We start from the raw sequence: 26,037 nt of genomic DNA on the forward strand, positions 1-26,037 counted from the left end.
TAGTTGCGGAGAGTGGGGGCTACCCTTCCTTGCGGTGTGCGGGCTTCTCATTGTGGTGGCTTCTCTTGTTGTGGAGCGTGGGCTCTAGGCACGCAGGCTTCAGTAGTTGTGGCACACGGGCTCAGCAGCTGCGGCTCACAGGCTCTAGAGCGCAGGCTCAGTAGTTGTGGCTCACGGGCTTAGTTGCTCCGTGGCATGTGGGATCTTCCCGGACCAGGGGCTCAAACCCGTGTCCTCTGCATTGGCAGGCAGATTCTTAACCACTGCGCCACCAGGGAAGCCCCTGAAAGGAGTTTTGAGTTAATCATCTGTGAGTTAAGAAGTGTCCTCTGTGGAACTTTCTTCTTTTTTTAAACATTTTTTTAAAATTGTGCTAAAACAATTTACCACTTTAACAATTTTTAGGTGTGTGGTTCAGTGGCATTAATTACATTCACACTGTTGTGCAAGCTTCACCGCCATCCATCTGCAGGAATTTTTCCTCCCCCCAGACTGAAACCTTGTACTCATTAAACCGTAACCCCTTCTCCCCACTTCCTTCAGCCCCGGCAACCAGCATTCCAGTTTCTGTCTCTGTGAGTCGGACCAGTCTGGGCACTTCCTAGAGGAGGCGCTTGTGAGTAGAACTACACAATACTTGTCCTTTCTGTGACTGGCTTACTTCACTCAGCATCATGTCCTCACGGCTCATCATGTGGTAGCATGTGTCAGAATTTTATTTCTTGTTAAGGCTGAATAATATTCCCCGTGTGTATATCCCACATTTTGTCCCTCCATCCGCGAACACTTGAATTGCTTCCACCTTTTGGCAACTGTGATTTAATGCTGCTGTGAATGTAGGTGTAAAAATATCTGAGTTCCTGCTTTCAATTCTTTGGGTGTGTACCCAGAAGTGGGATTGTTGGATCATACAGTAATTCTATTTTTAATTTTTTCAGGAACTGCCATGCTATTTTCCACAGCAGTTGTACCAGATTATATTCTGTGGGTCTTTCTTTAGTAGGAGGTTGTGGTGTGAATGTCAGAGGTCCTCCAGATGAAAGGCCTACCACACGCACCTAGTTTCCTTCCTTCCTCTCTACGGTGGCTTAGGGTTGTCACGATGCTCTGGTTTCCCACTGCCACACTGACTGTGAGGTGGGGTCATAATTCCTCTTCTATAGAAGAGGACGCTGAGCCTCTGATTCTGTGGCAGGCAGCTGCTCCTCTTGCCTGCCCAGCCTCCATTCACCTCCTTCTGTTTTTTCCATTAAGAAGCCATCCTTACCCTACTCTCAGTGTGTGCTGATTCAGTGGGGACCAACCCTGCCCCTTGGCTGCAGGGGCAAACAAGGATTCTACTTCCTCTGGACATGGTGATTAATTCAGCAGGACTTTCATGACCCAGACCTGGCAACCAGAGCCTGTGAGCATCCTTTGGAAATGTGCTAAGTGTTTGGAGAAGTAGAGTTTGCTTTCAGCTGGGGTTGATAAGCAGATAGGATGGAGCCTCCAGCTTCTGGTGTCCATTTCTACCATCTCTTAGGGTGATTGTAATGGAGCATGAAGTCAACCCAGAAACACAGAGCCAAGAGGTAGAAAGAGACAGGCTTCAGAAAATGTTATTCGAGCACCTGGATCTAACTATACCTGAAGCACTCATGTCTGCTCCTGGACTTTTCAATTACAGGAGCCAATGAATCTTCTTAGCTTAAGCAGTTGAGTCGAAATTCTCTCCTTTGCACCTGAAGGGAATCCCATTTAATTCAGAGAGTAAGAAACTTGCCCAACATCACTCAGCCAGGAAATGGTGGTGCTGGAAACTCAAATCCATAAAGGAATTCCTGGCTTAGATCTGGATACCAGCTCAGGGTCAGGAGTAACCATTGTCCAGCTCTCATTCAGAACTCTCGCTCAGCTCGATGTCAGGATGCAGCATCCCGGGACAGGAGCTCCAAGCTGGCTGAAGAATTGCAGGAGCCAACAGAGCCACAAAGCACAGCCCTTGTGAACTAAACCCAAATGGGAGTTGGCAAATTACAGCCTGTGGGGCGAATCCATCCCAGCCCCTGTTTTTGTAAGGCCCACAAGCTAAGAATTCTTTTTACATTTTTAAATGGTTGGAAAAAAATAAGACTATTTTGTGATACGTGAAAATTACATATATTCAGATTTCATCGTCCATAAATACTGTTTTATTGGCTCGCAATCACACTCGCTTACATGGTGTCTGTGGTTGCTTTGCACTGCAATGCCAGAGTTGAGTAGTTGCAGCAGAGACCATATAAAATATTTACTGTCTAGCTCTTTATAGAAAAAGTTTGCTGACTACTGCCATATCCTGAGCTTCCCTCCTTAGCTTTCCACAACCCTCTGCCCAAGCTTTTCTTCGTGTCCTTTCCTGCTTCCTCTTCCTCCAGCTCTGCTCCTTAAAGAAGCAGGACCCTCACAAAATCAGTGAATGCATGGAAAATGCTCAGCACAGGCCTGGCACATTGTTATTGTTCAGGAATGAAAAAGGCGCTGTTAAGTAACCTGATTCAGCAGTTAAGGACTTACGTGGTGGCTCTGTATTCTATATCCGTTGCTTACTTCCTGTGTGACCTTGGGCAAGTTGCTTCACCTCTCTGGCCTCAGTGGCTCCCTGCAAAATAGGAATAATAATAGTATTTACCTCTTACAGTCCTTGTGACATCAACTTAGCCATTACATGTAAAGTGCTTGGCACATAGGAAATGCTCAGTGAGATCCTAATTGTTATTCCTATTTGCTTAATCTCCATGGAGGCTGCTGGGATCTGCCTGCAACTGAACCTAGCCCCGCTCTGGCCCAGAATCCCCCAGCAATGCCAAGCCTGTGCTGGGAGCAGACACCTGATCTCCTGACTCAGAGCTGTCATGCCTTGTCAGGCTGGGGCTCCGTGATATCCCAGCAGGAGACAGCAGAAGGCCTACCAGCCAGGGGCTGAGAGGGGGGTCTGAAAACAGGAGATCCTGGGATTTCCCCACCTGCAGAGGTATGTTTGTGTGTGTGTGTGTGTATGTGTGGGTGTGGGTGTGTGTGTAGCTGGAGGAGACCGACTCATCTTGGGGAAAAAGAAAGAGTAAATGGGTCCCATACAGGATGCAGAAGAGGGCAAGATAGCAACAGCAACCTGGATACTGGAGGGGGTGTCCCTCAGTTCAGACCATTAGTGAGTTGAATGAAAACAGGTAGAACTGAAGGGTCCACGGGACTTCTGCCCAGGCTTAAGGCCACTCAGAAGTTCTGGAAGTCTTGTGGGAGGGGGATCTCTGTGGATCTGCTGCCTCCCCAAATCTCCAGCTTTGTCAAGGCCTCAGTGCAGGGTGAGCTGAATAGCTGGGCTTGGCTGTCCAGCCTGCTTCTCGCCTGACCCAGCCCCTGCCCCCTCCTAGCCACTGACCGCAGTGCGTTCCAGGCCAGTGCCCAGCTCTGCAACTCCCCACGGGGACAAGCATCCACTCTCTCACCCGGAGGGCAGGTAAGGGGCAAGAGGACCTTCCTGGGCCATTTTGGCACCTGTCTGTCCTCAGAAACACAGAGGTGACAGGAGAGCAGTTCGCTATGCAGAACCCAGGCTTGGGTGCTGAGTGGACACACACACACACACACACACACACTGTGATGACACGCACACCCAGCACACACTTCTAGACAGACACACTCTCACTCCCCACTCGCACAGCCCTTTTCCACCACACACCCAGGTCTATGTGCCTCATCTAGCACACACCCCCTGCTGACACTGCCCAGCCCGACTACAGGCTCTGCTTCTGTGCTTGTCTGAGGCCAGGGCAGGCTGACGTCAGCCTTCCAGAGTGACTGTAAGAACCAGGTCCAGGGGACATCAGGCAGAGGCCACCAGAAGGTCAGCAGATTCTTACACACCGTCTGGGCCAGTGGCTCCCATACCTGGAGGCACACCTTAGGGGCCTTTGTTAAAAATTCCCAGGGGTTCTTACCTGAGACCTGGTGAACCAGAATCTCGGTGGTGGGGGCTGGTGACTGGGTGGGAGGGCCGGGGTCTCACAGGCCTTCTGGGGGTTCCAATGCCAGCCAGACTTAGTAACCTGCTCTAGCCCAGGCCCCTGACTGTTCAGTGCAGGAACCAAGGCCGAGAGAGGGAGAGTGACTTGCCCAAGGTCACACAGCAATTGCATAGGATAGCCAGGATTAGAACCCAGGTCTCCTCACTCCCGGTCCCCAGGCTTCAGGTCTGCAGAGACCCTGTGCCCTTTCCTGCCCCCTGCCAGCCCTAAGCACCGCTCCTGGCCTGCCTCCCAGCCTCCCAGCAAGGGGGCCATCTGGTTCTCACACTGTGCAGGGGGGTGGCCCACAGCAGGCAGACTGACCCCATCCCCACTTCCCATGTGAGGGCCCCGGTCGGTCGGGGGGCCCGGCTTAGGGCAGGGGAGGGCTGGGCTCCCGCAGTCGCAGCTGTCCGCCACTGCGTGCTGAGCCCCCGACTCCACTCCTCGGGGAGGCCGGAAAGGGGAGTTCACATGCTGCCCAAACATCTGGACTTGCAGAAAGAGCCAAAACACACCATCCAGATGTTTTCAAAGCTCAGTGCTGGGTGTCAACAGAGAGCAGACATCTGGGTGGAAGTTATGTTGATGTTGGAGGGGAGAGGGTGTATTTTGTTCAGAGATTCAGGGTAGTGTTCGCACAGAGCTGGGCATGGTAGTGTATATATGTCAATGCTACTCTCGCTTCGCCCCAGTGGGAAGCAGCAGCATAGCACAGGGAGATCAGCTCGGTGCTTTGCGATGAGCTAGAGGGGTGGGATAGGGAGTGTGGGAGAGAGGCTCAAGAGAGATGGGATATGAGGACATATGTATGCATATGGCTGATTCACTTTGGTGTACAGCAGAAACTAACACAGTATTGTGAAGCAATTATACTCCAATAAAGATCTATTAAAAAAAAAAAAGCTGGGCATGGGGGTGAGCCTGGGGTCTTCAGCCTCCCACCCCAGGGTGTGAAGTGGGCCAGGCCTGGCTTCTTTGGGTAGGATTCAGATCCCAAGGGCAGCAGCCAGGTGGCATTAACAATCATAAAATAACAATAATAGCTACCGTTTGTGGAGCACTCACTATGTGCCAGCTGTGCTCTACACATATTATCTCATTTAACCCTGGCAACAACCTTGTGGGACAGGTACTATTACTGTCCCCATTCTCTAGGCAGCCTAGATGCAGGGAGGTCATGTCACTGGCCCAGGCTCACCCAATGAGCCAGCGGCAGTTCTGGGCTCACACGGAAGCCGGTGCAGGTCACCCCTGCACCCCTATGCCATCTCATGTGCACCCCGTGATTTCTAGGGGCCAGTCCCAGTGTGCCCTTCTTTTCCCCAACATCATTTGCATATGTGGGATTTTTCATAGAGAGGATGGGAATCTGGGAAGTGCCCTTTTCCTTGTGGTTGGAACCTAGGGAGGGGGAGTAGTAGGAAGCCAAGCCAGGCCCTCCTCCCAGGCTGGTGGGTGGCTGGGGAGGGGGTGGGTGCCAAGTGTCCCAGAGCTTCCAAGGCAGAGGCTGCTTCCCAAAGGAAAAGTGAGCTTCCTGGGGCCAAGGCCAGCTGTGGCCAGCAGGGCTATTTATTTTTCTGCCCCTAAGCCTTTAAGTCATCTGTTTACACAGGGAGGAAAGGAGCTGGGCTCTGTATCCCTGCCCAGCACCCTCCCTCCCCCACAAGCTGGGCCTTGCAGGCTGAGCCAGGGACCCCCTAGAACCAGTGGAGGAGGCTCTGGAGCCAGAATCACAGGGCCACTGGGGGACACTGCACTCAGGGCTCTGGCCAGGATGCTGACCAGCCCTGGGCCACGCCCTTCACCCTCCCTCCCCAGCCCCGGTGGAGTCCTCAGGCTTGTAGGACCTGACAGGTTCTCAAGAGCAGCTGGATATCGGCCATTTACACCCTAGTGAGAATTTGCCTTCCTTCTCCCTGTGGCACGAAAGGTTGTGTTCCCTCCTATTTCTTTTTTTTAAATAGATTTATTTATTTATTTATTTTTGGCTGCGTTGGGTCTTCGTTGCTGTGCGCGGACTTTCTCTAGTTGTGGCGAGCGGGGGCTACTCTTCATTGCGGTGCGCGGGCTTCTCATTGTCGTGGCTTCTCTTGTTGCGGAGCACAGGCTCTAGGCACACGGGCTCAGTAGTTGTGGCTCGCGGGCTCTAGAGCGCAGGCTTAGTAGTTGTGGCGCACGGGCTTAGTTGCTCCGCGGCATGTGGGATCCTCCCGGGCCAGGACTCGAACCCGCGTCTCCTGCATTGACAGGCAGACTCTTAACCACTGCGCCACCAGCAAAGCCCTGTGTTCCCTCTTAAGACATCATCCAGGGAAGGGGATATGGGGGTGACAGGCCAGGAATGAAGTGGGGAAGCTTTCCTGGGCTCTGTGGTCCTGGGAGAGACAGGCTCTGCTTCTAAAGGCTGTGCTGGGTTTTCCATTCCATAAACATGTCTCAAGATCTAGGACAGCCGCACTCTGGGGCAGGGCATGCACAAGCAGAAGAGGAGATTTCTGGCCTCAAGGAGCAGGGGAGCTGGAAGCGCAGGAGCAATCCGTGGATGTCCTCACACAGTTGTCTGCCTCATGTGTGGTAGGAAGGGCTGGAAGCATCTGAGGGAGGCCTTGCAGAAGAGGTCACACTTGAAGTGGCTGTAGAAGGAAGAGTGGTTTCCCCAGTTGGAGAGCAGGAACTCTGGTGTGTGCAAGAATCAGGAGCCCAAAACTCAGGGCCAGTGTGAGGAAGAGCAGACAGAGCATTCGGGGCACCAACTGGGAGGGCGAGGCCGGAAAGGTGGCCTGGAGCTAGGGCAGGAGCGGCCTTGGGTGTCCCCACAGAGTTACAGGCAGTGGGGAGTCATTGAGGGTTTGCAGCGAAGGAGCGACAGCATCACAGTGCTGATTAAGAGAGAAATCCAGAGGGGCGAGACGAAAGGCAGGAAGACCCTGTGTGGCCCACGAGTGACACACGGCGAGCCGGACCCAGGGCGGACAGAGGTGTGGGGAGGCGGGCAGACTGGACAGATATTCACGGGCCATATTTATCTCATTCCAGAAGGGACTTAGGGAGGGAATGTGCAGGGAGCCTGGGAGATAGAGCTTCAGGGTCCTCCTTTCCCTGGATCCTGCAGAGGAGAGGACCTGGAAGAAGGATATTGGCTCAGAGGAGGGAAAGGTCCCACTGGGTGGGCGTACAGGACAGCCTTGTAACCAGGGAGGGGAGGCACTCAGGTTCGGCTCTCAGTTATGGGCTGGATTTGCAAGTAGACATAGGGTGAAGAGGGCATTCCAGGGAGAAACTGGCTGAACAAAGGCTCAGAGATGAGTGGCACAGAGAGTCCACATCCTTGTTTATTCTCGAGACCCTTCACCAGCATCATCTTGCGGCCTGGGGTGATGGGCAAGGAGGACAGGATGTTGGACTTAAACCAGGGCATCTGGCTGGAGCCCACCCCTGCCGCTGACTGCTTTTTGACCCGTGACTCTCTTTCCCCGGCTCCTGGGACTGCTCTCCCCAGTTCTCGCCCTTCTTGCTCTCCTTTGCTGCTTCCTCCCCATCCTTCCCATCTGATGTTGGAGCCCAGGGCTTGTCCTGAGCCTGTCTCCCCGCTACACTCATCCGTCAGGGACACCTGGGAGAAGAGGGCATGGTGCTGCAGGCAGAGAGACAGCACGGACAAAGGCTTTGCGGTGGCAGAAGCTTGGCCAGGCTAAGCAGAGACAGCATGGCTGGGGTGTAGCAGGGAGGGAGAGATCTCCAGGGCTCTGCAATGAAGCATTTCCAGAACATGCAGCCTCTCAGCCAGGGGAATGTCAAGAAAAATTGGCTCTATTTCCAGAGAGAGAAACTGAGGCACAGAAGGGCCTTGAGAGAAGGTGAACCCTAGAACTCTGTGAGTGCTGTCTCTCCTCGTGCCTGGGGTTCCTCCCTCCTTCTGGACGCTGTTTCTTGGAGGAGGGGATAGATGGCAGAAGGGACTGAGGATCAGGAGGCCTGGTTCCACCTAGACTCTCCTACTCACCGTCTGTGGGACCCTAGAATGCCCCCCTCCCCACCTCAGCTTCCTATGGTTAAGAAGGTTCTGGGTTGTCCTGACCTGAAAGAGGCCAGCACTGAGCCCCTTCCCCAGTGTGGGTTGACAGCTCCACACCGATGCAGGCGCCAGCAATTTTCCTGCCTCTGGAAGGGCCTCCTGTGAGGCTGTCCACATGGCTGTCTTGGCCAAGGCTGTAGCCTCTGCTCGCCCACCCTGGCCCCCTGGCCAGTAGTATGGAGCAGCGAAGGGATGAAAGAGCTGGGACCTGTTCGACTTTGAAATTGCTCTCCTCTGCCTGGCAGTGCTGGAAACCTCCCTCCCTCTTTGGGACTCCTCGGCCTTCATCTTGGAGGAGTCAGCTGGCCTTGGCTGCTCCAGCCACGGAAGACGGCAGACGGCTGTGCACATCACCTCTCAGGCTGGTGTCCTGGACCCAGGAACGGCCCAGACCTACAGGCTCTATCCTCCAAAGCATACTGGGCAGTGGGGGGTCTCATCTGTTATGGAAAGAAGAGGAGCAGATCTCCTGGGTGCTCCGCCCTGGGGACTGTGGCTGGGCTTCCAGGGATATCAGCTGTCCCCTCCAGTGACCAGGTCACCCTCAGACCCTAGCTGGGTGCTGCAGTAGAAAGAGCACTGGTGTGGGAGCTGGGAAGCCTGGCTCTCCCATAATCCACTGGGGGACCTAGGGAAGACCTCTCCCCCTCTCTGGACCCCATGTCCTTCTCTGTACGGTGAACAGTTTCCACGAGACCACCTGAAGGGGCCCCCTTGTTCTGTAGCTTGTGAACCAGTGACTGTAGGGTCTGGCCGGCCCGGGAGACACGCCTGGGGCTTGGAGGAAGGTAGATGTTTCAGTTCGGGCCAGCGGTGACCAGAGGGGTCCACTGTCCCACACTCTCCATCCGCAGAGCTCAGCCTGCCTGCTGCAGCCACAGTGTAGCCGGGACCAGCTGTCACTGCCTCCTGCATCCCTCCTTGCTGTCAGATGGGGATGAGCCCTCACATGCCCCCTCTGGGGGTTGGGGGCTGTCCTGCCCCTCACCTTGCCCCTTCATTTACCCTGCTCTGGAAGTCAAGGCAAGACTCCTTGAGTGAGAAACTGATCGTAAGCTCCATGAGGGCAGGGACTGCGTGGGTCTAGTTCATGGCTTTATTTCTGGCCTGCTCAGGAAGGCCAGGGCCTCGAGTGTTCCTGATCCGTGAAGTCCCACAGGGAAGGCCCATCGAGCAGGACATGGAGCCCACTGGCCAATGCCCCTCCTCCCGGGGCCCCTGAGGAGCAGAGAGGAGGACATCCCTTGAGATGCCCCAGGAGCAGGAGGAGACACAAGGAGGTGGGCCAACAGCAGCCTTTGACCCCACCTCCTGTTGGGAACTGTCCAGCAAGGGACTCAGATTGGCTTCCAGGCCTGGATTTAGTTCTCATTCACTGGGTTACCTTAGACAAGTCACTTAACTTCTCTGGGCCCGAGTTTCTTCTTGGGAAAATTGCAAGAAAAATTCTTGGGTGTTTTTTTTTTTTTCCTCTTCACTCTCCCAATTCTAAGGGGAGGAGAAATGATGGGAGTTACAGTCAACTGTGTTACAAATTTCAGGTGCTACAATTGTTACAGGATAGACAGATCAATCCAAAGCCCTATGATGTGGCTTTGAGACCCAGCACACACACCAAAGCACACACACACGCGCACACACACACACACGCACACACACACACCACTCTGTATTCCCTTTAACTCCTCCAGTTTTGCCAATTCAGTTAGATTTTTCTGTACCTGATACCCAAGAAGACGCCCCAGGTTACTGGAGGAGTTGGGCGGACCTGTGCTGAGGCAGTGGTGTGCTTGTGTTGGCCGTGGAGGTGGCTGTGTGTGTGATAATAATAGAGGGAATGGAAGTTGTGGTTTTGTGGCTCCATAATCAGCTCATTTTTAAGCCCTGATTTCAGTTTTTTGAGACATTACTAATATCTCCTCCCAGCCCACCATCCCAATGAAAGAAGTTCACCCATAACTTTAGAGCTCAGGGCAAGATGGCATGGAGAGGTGAATTCACTTGTCCAGGGTTCCACATTGGTCTTGAGGAGGGGACAGTGCATCCCGCTGCCCTGCCCTCGCTCAGCTTCCTTTGCCCCACACACGCCCCTGTTCCCCAAGCCTTGGAGAAGCCTTGAGAGTCAGGGCATTAGGACCCAGGGTCTGTCCTTTGTCTGAGACCCAGCCAGGGACAGAAAAAGGGCCAAGACCAGAAGCAGGAAGTGGCTGGACGCAGAGCAAGACCCCAGAGTGAGCAACTGGCTCCTAGCTGGGGTGACTGTATACTTGCCAGTTCCCGGGGTGGGGGTGAGCCAGTGGAGCAGCTGTGGCCTGAGAGCCGCCCTGGCCCCTGACCTGGAGCTTGGGGAGCCTGGCACGCTCTGGGCTTCCTCTCCGGCGGCCAGCCCCTTCCACTGAAGCCACTTCTGGCGGGACAGCTGATGCCCAGGCCTTTGCAGGGCGAGAGGGCCTGGCAATGAGGCCATCCACGGCCCTCGTCCACGCCCCTGCAGTCAATCCACAGCGGCGTGTGGTCTCCACACCTGTCCCCTGGCATGCCTGGGGACAGGGGCCTGGCAGGAGCCTGCTCTCTTCCTTAGTCTCCCCCAAACCAGGAAGGGCCTCCTCCATTAAGCACCATTCATTCTCATTCTGTCCCCCTCTGCCAAAGCTCCTTGATTTGGGGTGGATACCGGGAATGAAGGGATCATTCCTGATGCCGAGGAGGGCTCGATGAAATATGCTCTGCCTGAAATATCTAAATTAGTAAATGCACTTTCATTGCTCTCTAAAGTTCTTCAGTGGCTGACTCCATACTAACAAAGCTGCCAGGGCTGTCCCTGGGCCTCCCCTTGGAAAGATGAGCGACTCTGGAGACAAGCCCAGGGAGCAGCTGGGCAATGAGAAGTGGTTGGCAAGTCTGTCTTCATAATGCTAACAATAAAATAACAACAATAATAGCTAATTCATATACCACGTACCATTTGCCTGCCACTCTTTTTAGCACCTCTCACATGCTAACTCATTTAATCTTCAAAACCCTATGAGGTAGGTATTATCATATTATCCCCATTTCATGGATGAGGAAAATGAGGATCAGAGAAGTTAAGTGCCTTGCCCGAGTCACACAGCCAGGAGGTAGCAGAGGTGGGGTTTGCATATCTGCAGGTTAGCTGCACAGCTCCTGCTCTTGAGCACTTATGCAGACTGCCTCTGGATTCTTAGGTGGCTCAGTGGTCCCTCTGTCATCCTGTTAGTCCTAATTTGGCTCCACATACTCTTTCTTCCTGGATGATACAAAAGCCCATGCTGGCCCAGATTCACATCTGAACTCTTTTGTAAAGGATCTACACGAGTGGATCTTTTTAGGCCCTTGTTGGTTTCCCCTGTGGCTGCCCCCTGCTCCTCACCCCTCCCTGGCATCCCCCCCAGGCCCCCAGCCCTGCCACTCCTTCGTGGGGATCATGGCACCCGTGGCCAGCCCGGCTCTGTGGGACTCATGATTACACCTTCCCTACGGAAAGCCGCCCCCTGCGTCCTCCCCAAACAGCTGAGCCCGTGAAATGTGAGAGGGGCGGTTACTTGCCAGAGGTTTCCAGAAAGCATCCAGAGGTCACTCTGGGCTGGCTCAAGTAGGCTGGGCCCTGACCACTGCTCTGAAAAGCCACCGTCCCACCCGGGTCCGCTCCCTCAGCTCCAGAGGGGGCTAATGGGTGGGTGGGGAGGTGTGGAGGGCTGGAAGCTGGTTTGCAGTTGAAGGAGCCACAGGGGCGCCAGGCATCTGGCTCAAATAACAAATGCCAAGAGAAGATGGAGTGGAGCCTAAAACTGCCTTCCCAAGCCCCGTCCCCATCTGTATACCCAACCTCTTCCCAACCACTGGCTTACCCACCCACCCACCTAATGAGCCAACCCCTTACCTCCCGTGCCACTATTGAGCCACCCAGCTAGTACCCAGCCCACCTAACATTCAGAATACACACTCCTGACCCCCATCTGGACCTACAGTGCTGACCCTACTCGCTGCAGCCCAGACCCATGCCTCCCAGCTGGCCTGCCCTGAGTCCACGCCCTACCTGGGTCATCTCTGGCCTGTATCCACTCACCTTTCACCAGGCCTGTTGATTTCTGACACGCAGCCTACCAACCCAACTGCTGGGCAGACTGCTCTGCGCCGTCACCTCCCCCAGACAGCTTCACCTGCCCACATAGCCCCTCGCTGCCCATCCACGTTAACTGACCACCTGCCCACTTACCTAATGCCCAGCCCACACTTCATAAATCACAGCCGCTGCTTCCGGATCCAACTCCCTTCAGGCGCTAATAAATGTGATTCACCAGCTCTTCTGGGACTGTCCAAGAATTGTATTAGAGGCCTCCTCTTGGACAGAGATATTTTCTACTCAGGTCTCAAAGGAGCAGGGCAGGTAGGGCTGGGGCACTTGAAGAAATTGCTTCTTTCCCCCTTATAGTGCAAGTACTGCCCTACTGGGAGAGCATGAGATGGTTTCCATACCTCTTAACCCCTTCTACTGAAAAATCTCATTGGAAAGACAGTTTCAAAAACTAGGAGGCAGCTGAAGATGTCACCAGCAAATGAAATTCAGGATAGATGGACAGAACTCTTTATCTCTCTAAGTTCCAAAGAAAAGAAAGCAGAGTGGAGTAATGAAAGGGCCAGAGGCGAGGATCTGGGGCCTGGACCATGAGAGTCAGGGGTTCTGGGTTTAGACCCAACTATGTCACTCACCATGTGGTCTCGGGCAAGTCACCTGGCCCCTCTGGGCCTCTTCAGTAAAGTGAGAGTTGAAGGCGATGACATCTAACCTCCCCAGCCTCTGGCCCCACTGCTGTCTTGGGCTGGAGAGTCCCTGTCAGGAGCTTGGCCAGGCTCCTTGTTCACTCTGTCCTTGGCACTCTGTTCCAACAGCAGGGCTCCTGCTTCATCCACTGACCAAGCCCCACCAGGTGCATGGTTCCTGTATGATCCTCTTTGCTGAGCAGGGAAAAAGTAGGCAGGGAGACCTCTCCAAGGACTCCCTGAGAGGACGATATGTCAGCAACGTCCCCACGGCCAGATTCTGTAGCCCAGGGAGGGCAACTAGGCATCATTTCACATGTCAGCACCCACTGACTGTTCGTGGCTGCCTGGAGCACGGTTTAGAGAACGATCCTGTGCTCAGGGAGGAAGTGCCAAGATCAGCTAGTGATGTCTGCATAGGGAAAGGGGACATGAATGCCAGGAACTGGACCTCTGGGTTTATTTTCCTACTGTTATCCTCAAGCCTTTAGTAAAGTCTCATTTAAAAGAGCCTTCTCTCATTGCACTACAGGAAATTAAAAGGGAATAGTGAGTCCGCCCCCCGGGTCAGATGCCAAGTGGGAGACAGCGCTCCCCCCTGCCCCCACCCCAGGTTAGTATGATGGTGGCAGGTGTGATTACCTGGAGATCTTCCCAAAAGGGTGACTCTCAGGATGCTGTGGAGTGTGGCCTTTTGTGGGCCCTTTTTCCTTATGTACATTTTCCAAAAATTATCAGATTTCCCCATGAAAATGCAAACTCTATGAGGACAGAGTCTAGTCTTGTGTCTGCTATTTCCAGCTGAATGAATTGTAAGCCCTGGAGGACCTGAATATGTTACTTATTCATTCACTCCTCTCTTCCTTCCTTCCCCCATTCATTCACTCCATTTATTCACCCATCCATCCATCCATTCATTCATTCATCCATCCATCCATCCATTCCCTCATTCATTCATTCATTCATTCCTTCCTTCCCTGCACATTCACTCACTTCATCCATCCATCCATCTATTCATCCATTCACTCCTTTATCCATTCATCTCTTCTTTCACTCATTCATTCATTCATTCATTCACTCCTTCATTCAGCAAACATTCACAGGGGCCCCGACTCACCCTCACTGCCAGGGAATCTGTTAATCCTTCTCAACTAGGCCAGGGAGGATCCCAAGCTAGAAAGTCTTGAAATATGGTTAAAGGAAGCATCCGGGTGGGCAGGGGCCTACCACAGACTCACTGTGGGGCCTCCGGTAAGTTGCTTTCCCAGTTTGACCTCGGTTCTCTCAACTGCACTTGGCCAGTGGGCAGTGACACCAGAATGAGAAGGGACGATTTGTCAAAGTGGAGGGCAAGTGAGCAGCTTCCTGGGCCAGCATCTACGAGCTGCCTGTGGGAGAGCTGGCCCCACAGGTCTGCGTTCTTCAGGTCGATGGGTAAAGAATGTGTCCTAGGATGTGGTCTGGTCAGGCAGCCCCTGCCGTGCTGCAGTGGGGCTGATCTCCGTGTGAGTGAGCACGTGTGCGTGCTTACGAGCGGGTTGTGTGTGTGCTCACATGCGTGCGTGTGGGTTTGCATGAATGTGTATACACACTGTGCAGTATTCCCAGGACATGGACGGGGGTGGGTTTCCACCCTGTGGGCCCTTCTTTAGAAGGAAACTGCAGCCCTGCTCTCCCCACCCGCCTCCCCATATCCCCCACCTCCCTCCCCCTCCCTGTAGCCCGTCTTCATTTTAGGAGGCCCCCTTGGCATAGTGGCGAGCATTTAAACTCTAGACTGCCTAGGTTTGAATTCCAGATCTACCAGATACTTGCCAGTCATGTGATCTTGGGCAAGTGAGTTTCCCCAGTGGCAAAGTGGGGGTGTTGGTTGATTCTGGGGACATTGGGACCCAGTGTGTAGAGCACAGCCCTCCCTGCATGCCCCTTCTCCCTGACCTTGAGTTATGCTAAACATCAGGGCCTCAGCTCTAGATGGAGGCAGAGGTAGAGGAAAGACCCATTTCCCAAAAATACTGACTTCGTCCCTGAACCCAAGCAGCTGGTTGGAGCTGGTGGCCTCTTTCTGGGATTGTTTATGTAGCTTTCCTTATAAACACAAAGGCTGGAAAAACAAAACCAAAAAAAAATGTTTAAAAATAAGTGAATGAATGAGAAATTTTTTGTGGGTAGCACGGACAGGGCCTGGGGCAGATGGGGTGGCCACAGGGCATTACCCTGGGGATTAAATGCTTGAGTGGGGTTGGGGCCTGACCCCAAGGCTCTCTCCAGCCGCCCTCCTTCTAGTCACATTTCCCAGTCCTTCCCACCTTCCCAGAGAGGCCTGATTCCTCAGCACTGTCACCTGGTCACAACCATGAAAAACGCCTGGCAGCCCCTGCCAGGAATTGGCCCAGTTCTACCCACCTCTGTGTGACCTTGGGCAAGTCACTTTCCCTCACCTGGTCTCAGCTTCTGAGGATCCCTAAGGATCCTTTCAGTATTAACATCCTGTGATTCTCTTCTACCTAAGAGAGTGGTTATGAGAGCACTTTGAGAAGAATAAAGAACCCCATCAAGAGATGCCCGTTAACACAATGTTGGGGGATAGGGATCCACCCCTTAGCTGCTGGGAAGGATTCTTTAAAAAATTCTTGAATTCTAAAAATTCAGTTTTCGGATTATTTTGGCCAAATCTGGGCCTGGATACCCCCTGAAATACTTGTTGGTGAACTGTGCAAAGAAGAGAAGGTCTGCCCCCTTCCTGCTGAGGGCCAGATGGTGTCCTGGGATGGATTCCCCCCAACACACACCCAGGAGGATGGCCTACCCTTTCTCCAGGTTTCCTGGATGCAGAGCCCAGCACCGGGGCCGACCAGTCTGTGGTTTCTGGCCTCTCTGTGGCCCAGAGCTGACCCAATGTGTAATCCTGGTACCCTACCCTGAAAACGTAGGACACAGTGACCCTCTCTTCTAGCCACGTTCTACCCCAGCCTGGACTACCTGCAGCTCTGTCTTTCAAAGACACGTGTTGAATGGGGAATGGAGACTTTGAATCCTTGCCCTCAGATGGAAGTACAGATACATACCTTGGGAATGGGGAGAGCGTGGGGTTTGACAAGATAGCAGAGGATGGGTAATCAGGAGACCCAGACTCACCTTGTGTCCTTGGACAAGTCCCACCCCTCACTCTGGGTCTCAGCGTTTTCACTGTTCTTCGTTCTCTTACATACAATGCATAGTTATTGAGCATCTACCTTGTACCAGGCGCCGTACCAGGTACTGTGGGACCATTAGTGAACAAGACTTGACCTATGCCCTTGAGGAAGGTACACTTTGGTACAGGGATGACCACTCCATTACACCAGTACTATTCCTCTCCTTTCCTGCACTCACTGCAGACATTGCTAATCAATCACAGTGCTCTATAACACTGAGCCCAAATGTAACCTCAGGATCTCTTTGAACACAGCACTCCAGTTTCCAATCAACTGGTACCAGGTGGGGATTATCCCCTGCCCTGCTTTTCTCACAGGGTCACTCAGGGAATAAAGCAAGATTGTAGCTGGGTGAAGGGAACATGCTCTAAAATCAAATCCAAGTACAGAGTCTGTTTTTACACTGTGCAAGCATGCAGAGCTGCTGATAGGTCACAAGGGGGCTCCCTTCCTAAATATTCTTGAGAATTAAACCAAGGAGCCAGAGCAGTTTGTGTGCAGAGACCATGCCTGTCCCTCAGCGCCCAACACATGGCCTAGCACACATGGCCTGTTCCAGAAACGTCCGTTGCATAAGTGAACGCATCCTCCCATCTCTGCCCAGCCCCCTCCACCTATCCAGGAAGGAGGCCATGCTTCCTTACTCCTCCTTTCTGAAATAAGTTAGCCCAGGCCTGAGGGCTCCAAGGAGGCTGGCTTTGGGACAGACAGCTCCTCAGAAGGCAGACCCAAGGCCCCTGGTGTGGAGAACTGCAGTCGAACGCCGCTCTCAGACCTTGTCCAAGTGTCTTCCTTCCTTTTTTGGCCAGAGCCTCGTGGGGTAACGTTGTCCTTAGCAAGGTGGGGCGTGTCTGTTTGGCGCTGTCTCCCTCCCCACTCAGCAGCTAGCTAACCCAGTGTTTAGGCTGGCCGTGGAAACCTCTGGGGTGTCTGGGGCCTGAGGCTGCTCCCAGAATGTGACAACACTTGTGCATTAACGGAGGGAGAGGAGGCTGGGGAGGGAGGCTGCTTGCCAGGCCCCGCTGGCTGGGCTTCACCACCTGCTTGTTTCCAAAGCAGGCTGGTGAGGAGTGGGGAGGTGGAGTCCCCCGAGGGGAAACAGAGTCTGGGCTTGGAGCCTCTGCTCTGTGTGTTTATGAACAGGAGTCTGGCCCTGCAGACTCTTCAAGGCCCTGTCTCATCCGGCATCTGATGTGAACCCAGTAAGGCTCTGGAAAAAAGGCCATGCAAGATTGTTATTGCTACTCTGCCTGTGGGGAAGCTGGACCAGAGAGTTTAAGTGGCTCACCCCAGGACACACAGCCTTACAAGACTGGCTCCACATCATGCCTTCTGACACCGTCAGAGAAACCTGGAGATGCCAGGGCTCCGGAGTCTACAAAAGGCTGGCCGTAGGAGCAATGGAGCACTCTGGGCAAGTGCTTAGGCCCTGGAGTCAAGCTGTCTGGACCCAAACCTTGCTCCCCCCACTCTCAAGCTGTGGGGCCTTGGGCACATGACTTAATCCTCCTAAGACTCACTTCCTCATTTGAAAATGCGGGGAAATTTTACCCACTTCATGAGGATTTTAAAGAAGTATATATTTCTCTCTCTCCAAACATGTATTGAGATTTATTCTGTGCCATACTCTTGAATGCACTGAGGTACAGAGATGGAAAAGTTGCCGTCTCTGGCCTTCAGCTTAATCTAGGCATATAGGTCAACAAATAATAAAATACAGTGTGGTTAGGGCCAGGATTCTACACACTGGTTTGGAGATGCTGAGGAAGGAAAGATTAACTGTTGGGGCTGGGGATATTGGGAATCAAGGTACTGAAAGATGAGTAGGAGTTTACCAGGTTGACACGATGAGTTGGAAGGGTATTTGGGGAAGGGGAAACAGTCTTGGAAAGACTTGAGGGTGTGAAAGAACATGGCAGGTCTGGACAACAGGACCGTCCGTGTGACTGGTGCCTGTGCTTCACCACAGAGGTGAGCCTGAGGGGAGGTTGTGCCAGAGGGTCTGGAGCTTTGCAGCCAGGTAGGCCCCTCAGCAGACAGGGAACCATGGGAGGATTTCCTGCAGGGCAGGGGTGTGAGGCCTCTGACCTCAGCTGCTGCTTCTGGGACTGAGACCCAGGCCAGGGGCTGCTGCAGAGACGCCAGAGAGATCGACCAGGCCACCCAAGGGCACACAACAAGTCTGGGGCCAAGGAGAGACTGAATGGAGGGTTTCCAGAGCTGGGAATTCTGGAGCTTTTTTTGACCCTAATCTTGTGGGGGAGGACTGAGAGTAGGGCCGAGGAGGAAAAGCTATATAGGGGCCTAATGGGCAGCGCCGGCTGGAAGCCCATTTGGAAGCTTTTGTTTGCAAAGCGCGGGCTCTTATAGGGTCCTTGTGCCGATTGCCCTGTGTGGGGAGAACACAGAGGATAACTCAGGGAAAGGTGGGAGCACTTGTTGAGATAGAGGTTTAGAGAGACCCCTAGGCTGGGAAGAGGAGGGTGTCTGTGACACCTGAGGCTAGGGAGACCAGAGACCACTCCCTGAGAGACCCCTAAGGATCGTTGATGGGGAGGCCCAGGGAGGCAGGAGGAGTGAACATTAGGAACTGTCGTCCTGGGAGCTGCAGCCAAAGACCCCAGGAACAAATGGAGCAGCCGACTTCACTGGACCATGGGAGGTGTACAGTGAGGCTACCCCCCAGATCCTTGTGACCCTAGAGAGAAAGGGGCTCCCCCATCCCCCCAAATTAGGCCTTCACATGCTTTTTCCTCCTCTCCTGGGAAACTCAAGGTCATCTCTGGAAATGGTGCCTCTCCTTTGATGCCTAAGCCAGAGCAGTGACCCAAATGGTGGAACCTTCAGACAAAGGAGAAGGAGAGGGAAGCACCCGGGGAGGTCGGGGAGGAGGAGAAGCAGCTCGTTATTATAGAGCACCAGCGGCAGAGGCCGCAGGACTGAGGGAAAGGGAATGAGACTCTTCATGTTAGGTAACCTGGCCTCAAGTCCTTGCTCTACCACTGTGTGCTCTGTGCCCGTGGATGGGTGGCAGGAGTACTGCCCCAGGGCTGGGGTTAAGACAAGTAACTCATTGGGAGAAAAGACTTGAAACAGACACAACCCAGAAAGCATCAGCATCCATAACATATCAGGAATGGTTACAAATCAGTAATGTTTCGTTTATACACAAATGTTTCTTATAACATGTTACAAACAGAATGCTTACAAATGACACAATGGAAAAGTGAGCAATTGTCAACAGACAATTTGCAAAAGAAACACAAATGTCGAATACACTCAAGCATGCTCACCCTCATTAGTAATCAGGGAAATTAAAACACAATAATAATTTTATCATCATATTGGCAAAACCTCAACCTTATTAATGGTCAAACAAAGGTAGACAAGGATGTGAAGTAGGGACTCATCCACACCAGGGCAGAAGTGTAAATTGGTACAACCACTTTCTACAGCAATTTAGCTATAATAATATATTAAACCTGAAAATGTGCATCGTGTATGATCCAGCAATTTTGCTTCTAGGAACCTATTGAAGAAATACTAGCACATGTATAGGATGTTCATTCCAGTATTAATGGTGAAATAAAAATGTGAAGCAAACTAAATTTCCAATCAGTAAAAGCTCACTGAAGTATGATTTATTCCACAGCAGAACACAGTTCACTAGTTAAAAGATGATCCCTATATACTTATGCGGCTAGATCTCAGAATCATTGTTGAGTGGGAAAAAAGCAAGTCATAGATTGACATATGAGTCAGGATTCCTTTTTGCCCTAAGTAACCAAGCACCCAACCTTTTCTAGCTTAAAGGAAGAGGAGTTTATTTTTTCTCCAATAACAAGGAGTCTAAAAGTAGCAATTGCTGGAGTTGGGTCAGCTGCTGAGTAATACATCTCAGGGATTCTCTTGGCCTTTCCTTTTTGCTCATTGCCTCATGTCATGAAATGACTACTGTAGTTCCAGACATCACATTTGTATTCAAGGCAAGAAGAAGGAAGAAGTGAAAGGGTTTTCTCTTCATAAAATTGTGGCTTTTTCTTTGGTAGGGGAAGCCCTCCCCAGTAGAATTACCCTGATATCTCATTATGAAGAACTGGGTCATCCACTAACCTTTAGATCTTTCTGCTTAAACGGATGAGATTGTCAAAAATCGTTTAGAGCAGATTTTTTGATAATGGCCATTTTGACTGTTGTGAGGTGATAACTCATTTTAGTTTTGATTTGCATTTCTCTAATAATTCGCAATGTTGAGCATCTTTTCACGTGCCTCTTGGGCATCAGTATGTCTTCTTTGGAGAAATGTCTATTTACATCTTCTGTCCGTTTTTTGATCGTGTTGTTTGTTTTTTTGATATTGAGTTGCATGAGCTGTTTGTAAATTTTGGAGGCTAATCCCTTGTCGGTTGCATCGTTGGCAAATATTTTCTCCCATTCTGTGGGTTGTCTTTTTATTTCATCTATGGTTTCCTTTGCTGTGCAAAAACTTTTGAGTTTAATTAGGTCCCATTTGTTTATTTTTGTTTTTATTTCCATTACTCTAGGAGACGGCTCAAAAAAGATATTGCTGCGATTTATGTCTGAGTGTTCTGCCTATGTTTTCCTCTAAGAGTTTTATAGTATCCGGTCTTACATTTAGGTCTTTAATCCAGTTCAAGTTTATTTTTGTTTATGGTGTTAAAGAAAGTTCTAATTTCATTTCTTTTACATGTCACTGTCTAGTTTTCCCAGCACCATTTATTGAAGAGACTCTCTTTCCTCCATTGTATAGTCTTGCCTCCTTTGTCATTGATTAATTGACCATAGGTGCATAGGTTTGTTTCTGGGCTTTCTATCTTATTCCATTGATCTACATGTCTGTTTTTGTGCCAGGACCATACTGTTTTGATGACTATGGTAGCTTTGTAGTGTAGTGTGAAGTCAGGGAGCCTGTCATGATTCATTCTCATCTATTCTCCCTGATATCAGGAGACTTTTGCCGACCACTTGAGTACATCCAGGTTTCATTAGCAGGGAGGAAATGGGTGCCGTCACCTGCTGGGTGGGTGGTGGACAGTGTTGGCTGCAGGTAAAATTTATATGGAAAAGAAAACCCACCCATGTTTCTATTTTTGTACCAAACACACACAGGGGTTATAGGGCAGGGGTGTGGGAGTAAGGAATGGACTTGGGTGTGACACTCAAAGGGGCCTTGGGCTTTACCTGCAATTTTTTAATTTTTCAAAGGAAGGCTGAAAAAAAGAGACTGTATTCATGTACCACTTATGTAATTAAAAGTTAGTTTTTAAAAGTCCTATCAGAGGCCAGCTTCAGCACACCTAAATTTGGCCCAATCCAAACCCAGCCCAACACTGCAGAAGCAAAGGCAGTCACCTGGCCCGTTACTCCAAAAAGTTCAACTTGGGGGCCCCTGGGAGAAGAGGGAGGAAATTGCCTGAGTGACTCTTGGCTCCAAGAAAAAAGCTGGGAGCTGATCTCTTAAGGCTTTGCAGCCCTTTCAGCAGGGCTGTCTTTGACAGACAGAAAGTCAACCCGTCGGTATTTCCTTGCAAATTCGCTGGGCCTCCCTCTGGAGTCCTCCCTTATTCTTCAAACAGAAACTGCAGTCTGATTAAACCACCTGTCAAATATCGGCAGTGCAGCTGCTGTCCTTAAAACCACTTACAAGACGCTCAGGGGCACAGGAGGCGGGATGGACAGGAGCAACGACGGAGCCAGGAGCCGAGCCGGGGGAGCTCAGAGTCGCTGTGATGCCCAGAATGTCACAGATCCGTGTCGGGCAGAGTGCAGAGCCGCCTGTGCTCCTGGCCACGATCCGGCCTTATACTTTCTACTAGCCCATTTTACAGGTCAAAAAATGGAGGTCCAAGGAAGGGAACTGTCCAAGTTCAAAGTGTCTTAGACTCGCCTCTGATCCACAGCCTCCCTGGAAAGCTGGAAGAGCAAAGGAGAGAACTGGAGGGGACATTGGGGGGGGCGGTTCTTAAGCATCAGCTCCTCCAGAGCCCACCTCTGTTTCCTCCCTGTGCCCTGCAGTGCCTAACAGATATTGCAGCACCAAAAGCCCTGCCAAAAAGACTTGGCCTCTAAGAAGGTCCTTGGAGATCATCTAGTTCAGTGTAGTTTTCCAAGAGTGGGCAGATAAGATCCAGCTTTAAAAAAAAAATGCAGTACATGAACTAGAAGATATCAGGGCATACTGCTTGTAGTAAGGGTCAATATTGTTTTGTGAAATTTGTCTGTGGGTGTTTTTGAGTCAGTGGCAAAGGTGTTTCTTACTTTGGATTGCAGCGAAAGGAAAGAAAGAAAGAAGGAAAGAGGGGGAGACAGAGAGAGAGAGAGAGAAAGGAAGGCAGGAAGGAAGGGAGGGAGGCATTGATTTGGTCTGTATGCTTCATTTTACAGATGAGAAGACTGAGGCCCAGGAGAGGGTGTGATTTGTCAGGGTCGTACAGTGGATGGGGCTGGGACAGAGCCTCAGGTCTCCCTGGCGAGCCTGTAGCTGCAGCTCAAGCTGCTTTCCTGGTGATGGGGCTCCAGGTCTTGTGGGTCCTCCCAGGGCTGCAAGAGTTACAGGACACTCTTCCTAGCTGTTCCCACGTTTGAGCTGCTTGTTTACCCAGCCCTGCTCCTTGGGCCCCCAGCTAGGGGGGCCTGTTCCTTTGCTGCTCCTGGTAAACATTCCTGCTATTGTAAATACCCAGCGGTAGTCACCCCATTTCTCTCTGAGGCCTCTAACTTGCTCTCCTGACCCCTTTCGAAATGCACGTGGCTTGTGCTGAGAAGTTCTCGTTCCTTTACATGGAATTTGGAAGCGGTCTTCTCGCAGTGGCTGGGTGTGGTCTGGCACTGGTGGGTGAAGCCCTTGGAGGGTAGGGACCAGGCCTCACGTTTCCACTGGGAGGGCATCTGGCTAGGTTGGCTACGTTGGTGTGGCCATGTCAGGACCCAGAAACCTGAGTTTGAATCTTGTTTTGCCTCCACCTTGCTGTATGATATTGGACAAGTCACAGTCTCTGAGCCTCAGTTTCATTCTCTGTAAAATAAGCTAATAATTCCCACCCAGCACCCTCACTGCAAGGACCAGATGAAATCAGCATTGATATATAAGCTCACTGGCTTTGACGTTGGTGATTTTTACCTGACTAGCATCCATTCCATACCGCTCACCCTTTCTGCTAAGTGTATCCAATTTCCCTTTGAGGGACCGCATCTCTCACAGTCAGCCCCAGAGATGGGCGTGGCTGACCTCCCCAGCCCGCCCCCAGGCCCTCACCCTTGACCCAAGCCTGGCAAATCAGTGTGTTCTCTCCTCCTGGCCTAATGAGTGCATGAAGCAAGCCAGACCAAGGGACTGAGCCCAGGGGCTGTCGTCCGCACACTGCTGGGGCTTCTGAGCTGATAGAAGAGCCCGGAGCCATAGGGAGTCAGCATCTGATGAGCCAACACACTGGAAAAGAGATCCAGGAGACAAGAGAGTGAGAGACAGCCTGTTGACACTGCTTGGGCTTCTCAATCCAGATCGACGTAAGGCAAACTCTGCTTCCAGCCTCTTCAAGCCAATGAATTCTCCTTGTGGTTTAAGCCAGCTTGACTTGAGTTTCTTTCACTGGCAGCTGAGAATGCTAATTCAGTAGCCAAAACATATAAAGTGTTAAAAAAAAAAAAGCACATTTTCTCTCTTTGGGGCCTCAGAGGGCCCCTTCTCCTCCTGCCTTTACTGCTCCACCAGCAGTGTCCCTCCTTTCCTGGCAGCGCCCTGCACACTCAGTGCCTCCTGAGACCCTCTGTACTCACTGGCTGGGGAAGGGCCAACCTCACCTCTCCTGTGAACCCATCCTGGACAGCCTGGCAGGAAAGAGGACTATTAACTGACCATATTTGGTTCGGACATTTATTTCCGAAGAGTAGGGCTCCAGCCCACCCAGCTCTGGGCCAGCGGATCCCACTCCTCCTCTGGGAAGCCTTCCAGGCCTGCAGCCCACTTGGACCTTTTCAACTGTGCAGCATCTGCCTGGGAAATTCCTGCCACTCACCAAGCTGCCCAAGTCTGGGCTCTGCTCTGTTTCTGCCCCCTCCTCTCCACCGCTCCTCCCACCTCTCTGCACCCTTTCCCTCTTCCCTATTTGGGATCTGGCCCTCGGCTACTGCTTCCTGCCTAGCCCCTTCTTGGCAGCCTCTGCTCTGGCTTTCCCAGGCCTGTCAGTGCACTGTGTGTGGCATCTCGTCACCAGTGCAGGTAAGAAGGGCCATGCCTCATGCCCGACTCTGGCTGCCAGGACCTGCCCAGCTGATGGGGGCACCCTCGCTCATCCCTCCTGACAGGTGATAGCCATCAGTCATCAGGGATCATGGCCTTTCACACTGAATTCAACCCACTGACCCCAATGTGGACTATTGTCCAGCCTAGGGGGTGGTATCCGAAGCACCTTCTCTCCTGTGGGACAGGGCAGGGCCTTTCAAGTTGCAGTGGGAAGTCAGTGCTTCAAGGCCAGTCCCTAGCTGGGCATGAGTTACGCACTTACAGGCTGGGGTCGACATCAGCCTGAGATATGGTCATGCCAAGGGTTGCCAGATAAAATGCAGGACACCCAGTTGCACTTGAATTTCAAATAAACAACAAATTATTATCAGCATAGTATATCCCAAATAATGCATGAGAAATACTTACATTAAAATTTTTCTGTTGATTATCTGAAATTAAAATTTATCTGGATGTCCTTTATTTTGTTTTTGTTTTGTCTAAATCTGGCAACCCTAGCCATGTGGCTAAAGCTGGAGAGATTGCACTAGGTTGTAGAAGGATTCTCTGCCACAAAACCCTGCAACAGGTGCCTGTGGAGTTGGTACCTCTGGAGAACTTCAGAAAGACAAAGAGAGATGGTCGTTCTGAAAAACAGATCATCATCTACTTGGAGGTGGATGAGCTTCCAGTATTGGCCCAGCTCTGAGTTGATAACTGCAGGCCCTCGTGAGTCTGTGTTTTGGGGGCTGCATTTAAAGTACCGTAAACTCTGATCTCTTCCCCAGACCATTTTTCTCTCAGGGGTTAAACTCAGGATTTCATGGTTGTGCATTAGAGCTACAGAAATCCACAGCAGGTGGCCCTAAATGCCAGAGGGCCTGGAGAATAAAAGGGGAGGAGGGATGATTGCAACAGACATTAGCAGGGAGGGAAATCAACTTCAAAATTAGTTTCTGCGTATTGTACCCTAGTTTTTCCTTGACTTTAATTGTGAAATTGGAGATGGATTTCTCTGGAGGGAAAATTTTGATTCCAAGATGTAATGAAATGACTTTTTTTTTTTGAAAAAAACTAAATTGTATATTTAAAGGGAAAATATTTTCCAGTGTAATAATGGTAATATTGAAAGTAAGTTGCCAAGCATAAATACAAAGTGATTACAAGTGTGTGTTTGCATTTGGCCCAGAGTTTCAAAACACCCAGTGACAGCTTAATTGAGCAGAACACAAGGCTCATAAACCTCTTTCCTCAATTTCCTACAGCAGCAGACAGCGCTGTGTTTCTTGGCTGCCTGGGTCGCATTTCAGGGCACACTGGGAGCCGTGATCCAGGTTCCTCTAAATAAAGGCAGGTGGAGGAGCTGATGTAAAGTTGAGCAGTCGTTCCAAAGGTGGCACGGGTGAACAGGTGGGGGAGGGGCAAATTGCAAAGTAATTGATGGAATGAGTGGTGGCAGGGAGGAATCAGGGAGAAGGGCCCCATGGAATAATCTAGAAGGTATGGCTCTAGGTTTTGTATTTAGAATTAGTCTCTAGATTAATAGTAAGACAAAAGCACATTTCTGTGCATTGTGTTTCTACATTTTGGGGTCCGTCTATAAACAGGAAGCCTAGAACAGGAAGCCTTGGCCCATCGGAGATGCCCTGGAAAATAGCTTTGGAGCATCTAGCAGACGCATATGGCGTGACCCAGCTCCTAGCGAAGAAG

General features: G+C 51.5%; 1 protein-coding gene across 1 annotated transcript in view; it reads left to right on the forward strand.

Moving 5' to 3' along the window:
- LOC309635733 (protein FAM241B) overlaps positions 1 to 26,037 on the forward strand; it is a 244,650-nt gene that overhangs the window by 157,286 nt on the left and 61,327 nt on the right. The gene's annotated exons all lie outside the window — the stretch shown is intronic.

Source organism: Balaenoptera borealis (genome assembly GCF_965194805.1).
Source record: "Balaenoptera borealis genome assembly, chromosome: 10".
Lineage (NCBI taxonomy): Eukaryota > Metazoa > Chordata > Mammalia > Artiodactyla > Balaenopteridae > Balaenoptera > Balaenoptera borealis.